The sequence below is a fragment of the Rhinopithecus bieti genome, unplaced genomic scaffold, assembly GCF_001698545.2.
Source record: "Rhinopithecus bieti isolate Rb0 unplaced genomic scaffold, ASM169854v2 scaffold_19708, whole genome shotgun sequence".
Lineage (NCBI taxonomy): Eukaryota > Metazoa > Chordata > Mammalia > Primates > Cercopithecidae > Rhinopithecus > Rhinopithecus bieti.
The window spans coordinates 2,959,813-2,966,433 of record NW_016810765.1 but is presented as its reverse complement, the minus strand read 5'-3'; positions in this window follow the sequence as shown (position 1 = coordinate 2,966,433).

Here is a 6,621-nt window from a genome sequence, read left to right as displayed (position 1 = left end):
CTGGTGTATTTGAATGTGGATTGCATGTTACATTATGGGATTTTACATTTCTCACTGTAATAATAATAGCGTGTGTTTATAAGAGAATGCACTTATTTTAGACAGTGTTGGTTGAATTATTTAGAGGAGAAGAGTTATGATGTTTGCAACTTGCTTTCAAATAGTTTAGTGAATTCATATTTTCAGAGAGTAAAAAGATAAAGCAAACATGGGGGGAAGTTAACAGCTGGTGAATCTAGGTAAAGAGTTTACAACTATTCACTATATCATTATTGCAAATTATCTGTATGTTTGAAAAACCTCCAGATTAAAAAAAGAGAAAACCTTAGTCGTAGAGTTACAGCACGTAGAGCTGAGAAACTGATTTGTTTCTTTATTTTTTTAGAAGTATTTTGAGAAATGACCATTAACCACAACAGAACAAGACTCTGTCTCAAAAGTAACAAAAACAAATCAGCTGATTTCTTTTCTGATTGATTAGAAGATCCAGTGATTGAAGAATTTACTATTCAAAGTGTGGTTACCGAGGAAGAGTGTTACACCTGAGCATACTCATCAATAAAATGTCTCCAATAGAGAGAATACTCTATATTGCAAAGAGCTTCCCTTCTCCATGATCCCACATCACAGCACTATTAGGCTGTGTCCTTATAAGTGTATTGATAGAACTGTCTCCCTGGCAGGACTGGAAGTTCCATCAGAAAAGAGTCCAAGTCCTACCCATCTCTCTGACCCCAGCTGTAGATTCTAATAAACATTTGTGAAAGATGGAAAGAAGGTATGATTGATTGACAGCAGTTGTCAGGGTAGTATGGAAGACAGCCTTAAAACTAAACTCAGTATGTGAAATCAGAAATAATCCTGGACTTGGTTGCATGCCACTGGAGAAGAGATTGTGCCCGCCTGGCCGGCTCAGCTGCCTTTGTGCTCGGTGGGGTCATTAAACTTGTCAGACTTGTTTGCAATGGCAAGCAGGTCATTGGAGCCAGTTACTCACAGGGCACTTAGTGACTTCAGGGTCCCATTGCAGTGCATTACACAAAAAATGAACAAAGAGCCAAAGAAAATAAAGACAGTGGCCAGAGGGAAACTATGTCACTCTTTTAAATAATCATCCAAACAGAAACAAAAATCTCTGACACTGAAAAGCCATCTTTTAGTTTGATTATGTAATCATTCACCAAGATCTCTTTGCTCTCCAAATTTTACCAAGCAACACTAGAATGTTCGACTTTATTAGCAGGATCCTTATTTTTTCTATTTTTTTTTTTCAGATTCGACTAAATAATCTTGATACAGACACAGGTTTTTCTGACAAGTTGGCCCTCAATAATCAACTGATGCCATATCAAAAAGAGACAGTTTATAAAAAGAACTGGTTCAGGAGAACTTTAACATAAAGATTCTTCTATGTCCTCACAAAATTTTGTAAGTTTGCTGCACCTAAATAGTTTATGAATACAAGCATTAAAAACAAAACAAACAAAAAAAACCTATTTGACCACGGATCCTTAAATAGTAACTGAAGACACAATCAAGATCATCTGGGAAGGAAAGAAGATTTGGCAGAATGTCAGGCCAAAACAGGATCCCCACGTTGCTGAAAAGACCCATTTGCTTATTTATATTAAGTGTAATTACTGCCTGGTCCATGTTCAGCTTATTCTTGTGACAAACTAGGAAGACTCTGATGGCCATTTACCATTATCCTTCCTTGCAGAAGTTGATAAAGTAAGTATTGAAATATCAGGTCACTGTAAAATAATAACTAGGCCCCAGGGTATTATATTTGTCCTACCCACTAACACTAACTTCTTCATTTCTCATGGGTCAGCTTCATTAGCCATGATTTTTTTTTTTTTTTTTTTTTGAGACAGAGTCTCCCTCTGTCACCCAGGCTAGAGTGCAATGGCACGATCTCGGTTCACTGCAGCCTCCACCTCCCAGGTTCAAGCAATTCTCCTGCCTCAGCCTCCCAAGTAGCTGGGATTACAGGCATGTGCCACCACTCTCGGCTAATTTTGTATTTTTAGTAGAGACAGGGTGGCTCCATCTTGGTCAGGCTGGTCTCAAACTCTGACCTCAGGTGATCTGCCCACCTCAGTCTCCCAAAGTGCTGGGATTACAGGCGTGAGCCACTGAACCCAGCTGGAGTTGGATGTTTAATATGAATAGAAGATTCATTAGAAGTGTTAATTTTGTTGTTGTGATTTGGAGACAGGGTCTTGCTTTGTGCTTTGTCCCCAGGTTGGAGTGCAGTGGCACGATACTGGCTCACTGCAGCCTTGACTTCCCAGGTTTAAACATCCTCCCACTTCAGCCTCCTGAGTAGCTGTGACTACAGGCACATTCCACCATGCCTAGCTAATTTTTTTTTTTTTTTTTTTTTTTTTGGTAGAGACAGGGTTTCACCATGTTGCCCAGGCTGGTCTTGAACTCCTGGACTCAAGCAATCTGCCCACCTTGGCCTCCCAAAGTGATGGGATTACAGGCGTGTGCCACTGAATCTGAATGTTAATTTGGAACAAATAGCAATAACATTTTGGATCTATTGGGTTAAATAAAATAGATTTAAAATAGATTGCTAAAATTAATTTCACCCGTAAGGGGCGGAGATATCATCCCAGCCTGGTCAGTCGGAATATTCTGTTCACTCGGCTATAATGAATCAGTTCAGGGAGGGAGCTTTGTTAATTAGGGTCAGTCTTAGAATTTTTGCTGGAATGTTGGGAAGGGGAAGTTCTCTTTCTGCAGAGGTTGCCAGCAGATATGAATAAGCGTGGAGCTTCTGGCAGCCATCTTGCCATCAGGCTGGGAGAGACCCACCTGAGATGAGAGTTCAGCAGAAAGCCCACCCCAAACATGGAGAGAGATGGCTTCCCTATTAGTCTATGAGACAGGAAATGGAAGTTGCTAGCCTTTTACGACTCCCCTATTAATCCATGAGACAGGAAATGGAAGTTGCTAGCCTTTTACGACTTCCCTATTAATCCCTGAGACAGGAAATGGAGTTGCTAGTTTTTTATGTCTTCCCTATTAATCCCATGAGACAGGAAATGGAAGGTTGCCCTGGTCTTTTAAGGGCCTGGACTTGGGAACAGACACAGCATCATTTCCACTATAGTCCATCCGCCAAAACAGTCACATAGCTTGCCCAGTTTCAAGAGGAAGAAACATATGCCTCACCTCACAAAGGAAGGAGTATCCAAGAATTTCTGGCCATCTTTAATCCACCACAATGACATTAAAAAGGGGGCAAGTGGGCTTCTATGTGTCTAATGGGCCATCAAGGGGTGACTCAGACACTTATGAAGATAGAAGGCAACTGTGTGTGTGTACTTTTCAGCTTTATGTTTCCAAGTGGCATTTACTAAGTTTATAGATTCTAAAATCATAAAAGAAAATTTTAAATGTCTATAGTGTTTAGGAGAGGAGAGCTTGGAGTATCTCTGATGTGTGCTTCATTCATAATGACCTTTTAAAAACTGCATATTTGACTCAGACACTTAAAACCAACAAACCAACATTTATTTCCGAGAGGACTCAATGGGCCCAGACAGGCCATGCTAGGTGTTGATGCACTTTTCTTCCCCTGCTGGGAAGCTTCAGAACATGATTTCTGGCTGTTGTGCTTCTGGATGGTCGGAATTATTCCAGCTGCACAGTGTGGACTCTTCCTTCTTCTCCCACTGTGCAGTGGAACCATAAATGTATTCTTTGTGTTGAAAATGAAGTTTCTGATGTGATGATAAGAGTAATACAAAAATAATACTACCTACTCCTACTTACTGAGTGTTGACTAGCTCCGGGCAAGGAGATAGAGGCTTAGGTATATACACTCTATCTTGTAATCTTCACAATAACCCAATGAGATAAGCATTACCCATTTATTAATTCAAAAATGTCTATTGAGCACTAGAGGGGTGCCTTCCTTTTTTTGTTTTTTTTTTGGAAACAGAGTCTCGCCCTGTCGCCCAGAATGGAGTCCAATGGGGCTATCTTTGCTCACTGCAACCTCCGCCTCCTGGGTTCAAGCAATTCTCCTGCCTCAGCCTCCTGAGTAGCTGGGATTACAGGCATGCACCACCATACCCGGCTAATTTTTTGTGTCTTTAGTAGAGAAGAGGTTTCACCATGTTGGTCAGACTGGTCTCAAACTCCTGACCACGTGATCCGCCTGCCTTGGCCTCCCAAAGTGCTAAGATTACAGGTGTGAGCCACCGTGCCCGACTGAGGGGTGCCTTCTGAGATCTCTTGAGAACATGAATTCTGCAGAGCTTAAAACCAAGACCATCCCTGAACTTCTCATTCCCAAGAACCAATAAATTCCATTTTAAACTTAAGTCAGTTTATACTCAGTCACTGTTACTTGCAATCAATGTATCCTGGGAAACACAGGTAGCATCTTATCCCCACAAATCAGGGTTGTTAGAGATTTTTTTTTTTTCCTGGCTATGATATAATATAGTATAAAACAGGTAAATAGAAAATCACAAATCCCATATTAGTAACTTTTCTGAGAGTTAACTTACTGTTGAGAATTGGTCCTGAACAGTTTAGTGGTACAATTTTAGGATCATGTGGCCTCCCATGATCTAGACCCTAGGGATATAGTTGTGAATAAGATAATCACAGTTCTTCCTCTAATGAAAATTACCTTATTTTTCTGGTGGAGGATGATAAAGAAGGAAGAAAACAAGAGGAATCAGATAATGACAAACGCTACAATGAAAATACAAGAGTATTTTCTGGATAATAATATTGAGTTGATGAGGAATGGCTACTTTAGGCCAAGCAGTCAGGGGAGCCCACACCTAGGAAGTCACCAGTAAGTCACATTTATGTTGAGACCTACATGACAAGTAAAAACCAAACATTTGACCATCTGGAGAAAGCGTGATTCAGGTAGCCAAGCAGGTAGTGTAAAGGTCCTGAGAGGTATTCAAAGAAAAAAGGTTCAAGTATGATTTGAGTGCCTTTGAATGAGAGGTAGAGTGTTGGGATATGAAGTTAGATAGGTAGGAAACAGCCCTATCATGTAGGGCCTCACAGTCTCGAATAAGGAGGGTTTTGTTTTTAATTCTCTGATGAAATCTATGGGATAATTTTTTTAAATTTAAATTTAAATTTTTTTTTTTTTTGGAGACAGGGTCTTGCTTTGTCACCCAGGCTGGAGTGCAGTGATGTGGTCATAGCTCACTGCAGCCTTGATTTCCCGGGCTCAAGTGATTGTTCCACCTCAGCCTCCAGAGTAGCTGGAACTACAGGTGCACATCACCACACTTGGCTAATTAAAAAATTTTTTTTGGAAGAGACAAGTTCTCACATGTTGCCCAGGCTGGTCTTGAACTCCTGGGCTCAAGGGATCCTCCTGCCTCAGCCTCCTAAAGTGCTGGGATTACAAATGCTTGGCCTATAGGAGAATTTTAATCTAAGTAATTATGGGCTATGTTTGGAGATTTTCAAAGCTCATTCTGGCTGTCCTGTCCTATGATGCGTAGATTTTAGAGGGTCAAAACAAAAATATTGTTTTAGTCCAGGTCAGACATGCTGGTGGCTTTCTCAGAAGTGGTGGCAGCAAAAACAGGAATGAACATACCTGAGAAGCCACATATGACATAGCAGGAGACAACCCAGGAACCCTCAAAACTGAAATATGCATGACATCCCCAGAGTTGCTCAGTGAAAAAGCTGCATGCAGTGGTTCCAAAATAAATTCACGATGCTGTTTAAAGGAAGAGTCCATAATTGCTAGATGAGGTGGGGTGGTGGGGCAGGGAGGCAATTGGTTAGGTGTTAGGAGATGAAAAAGCCAGCAGAAAGTTTTAGAAAACAAATGCAGAGTTTTGCTTTGCACTTGTTCCATTGAGGTGCCCATTAGACATCTAAGGCAACATGTCAGAAAGGTAATTGAAGTTAGAGTTAAAGTTAAGATTTGAAATTGAGGGAAGAAGTCATTATGAAGTGATATTGTTTATCATGGAAGAATAAATGTCTGAACACATCTAAGAGTTTGTATCACTGAGAGGTGATATGTCCTATCAGACATCAAAACATTCCACAAAACCTCTGCTTTAAGATAGTATTGATAGAAGACTAGATAATACCTCAGTGGAACCATATAGGCTCAAGGAAATGTATCTCAGTCAGTATGAAAATGTAATATATGGCAAAAATTGAAATTTAATCAGGAAAATGGATGGAATGTTCAATAAATGATGTTGGCACAAGTGGTTACCCATCTGGAAGAAAAGAAAATTTATTTTATACATTCTATAAAAATGAACAGATTAGATAATTAAATGTGAAAAACAAAATAATAAAAGTGCTTGTGTCCGGGCACGGTGGCTCACACCTGTAATCCCAGCACTTTGGGAGGCCAAGGTGGGCGGATCACCTGAGGTTGGGAGTTCAAGACCAGCCTGACCAACATGGAGAAACCCCGTCTCTACTAAAAATACAAAAAATTAGATGGGCGTGGTGGCGTATGCCTGTAATCCCAGCTACTCGGAAGGCTGAGGCAGGAGAATTGCTTGAACCTGGGAGGCAGAGGTTATGGTGAGCTGAGATCACGCCATTACACTCCAGCCTGGGCAATAAGAATGAAACATCATCTCAAAA